Below are 1,243 nucleotides of genomic sequence, written 5' to 3' on the forward strand. Positions count from 1 at the left end.
TGCCATTGGAGCAAACAACTTTGAGCTTAAGCCTCAATTAGGTTCTCTAATGCAACAAAATTGCAAGTTCCATGGACTTCCATTGGAAGGTCCTCATCAGTTTTTAGCTGAATTCTTGAAATCTGTGACACTGTCAAGACCAATGGGGTTGACCCTGAGGTCTACAGACTTATGCTATTCCCTTTTGCTGTAAGAGACAGAGCTAGGATATGGTTGGACTCACAACCTAAAGAAAGCCTGAACTCTTGGGAAAAGCTAGTCAATGCCTTCTTGGCAAAGTTCTTTCCACCTCAAAAAATTGAGTAAGCTCAGAGTGGAAGTCCAAACCTTCAGACAGAAGGAAGGAGAATCCCTCTATGAAGCTTGGGAAAGATACAAACAATTGATCAGAAAGTGTCCGTCTGACATGCTTTCTGAATGGAGCATCATAGGTATCTTCTATGATGGCCTGTCTGAACTGTCCAAGATGTCATTGGATAGCTGATGAGCGGATATTTTATACGCTTTTTGGGGGTAATCTCATGTAGATGTTAGTATATTTTAATTAGTTTTTAGTAGAATATTATTAGTTTTTAGGCAAAAATCATATTTCTGGACTTTACTATGAGTTTGTGTGTTTTTCTGGGATTTCAGGTAATTTCTGGCTGAAATTGAGGGAGCTGAGCAAAAATCTGAGTTGGGTTGAAAAAGGACTGCTGATGTTGTTGGATCCTGACCTCCCTGCACTCGGAATGGATTTTTTGGAGCTACAGAAGTCCAATTGGCGCGCTCTCAACGGCTTTGGAAAGTAGACATCCAGGGCTTTCCAGCAATATATAATAGTCCATACTTTGCGCGAAGATAGACGACGTAAACTGGCGTTCAACGCCAGTTTCATGCTGCTGTCTGGCGTCCAGCGCCAGAAACAGGTTACAAGTTGGAGTTCAGCGCCCAAAACACGTAACAACCTGGCGTTCAACTCCAGAAACAGCCCAAGCACGTGAGAAGCTTTAGTCTTAGCCCCAGCACACACCAAGTGGGCCCTAGAAGTGGATTTCTGCACCAATTATCTTAGTTTACTCATATTCTGTAAACCTAGGTTACTAGTTTACTATTTAAACAACTTTTAGAGACTTATCTTGTACCTCATGACATTTTTTTTAGATCTGAATTTTATACACTTTGACGGCATGAGTCTCTAAACTCCATTGTTGGGGGTGAAGAGCTCTGCAGCGTCTCGATGAATTAATGCAATTACTTTTGT

General features: G+C 41.5%; 1 non-coding gene across 1 annotated transcript; it reads right to left on the reverse strand.

The window, feature by feature from the left end:
* Window positions 1-304: 304 nt before the first annotated feature.
* Window positions 305-408, reverse strand: LOC127742497 (small nucleolar RNA R71). Its single transcript, XR_008003779.1, has one exon. It is a non-coding gene; the product is annotated as a small nucleolar RNA R71 (small nucleolar RNA).
* Between the last annotated feature and the right edge of the window lie 835 nt (window positions 409-1,243).

Source organism: Arachis duranensis, chromosome 1 (assembly GCF_000817695.3).
Source record: "Arachis duranensis cultivar V14167 chromosome 1, aradu.V14167.gnm2.J7QH, whole genome shotgun sequence".
NCBI lineage: Eukaryota > Viridiplantae > Streptophyta > Magnoliopsida > Fabales > Fabaceae > Arachis > Arachis duranensis.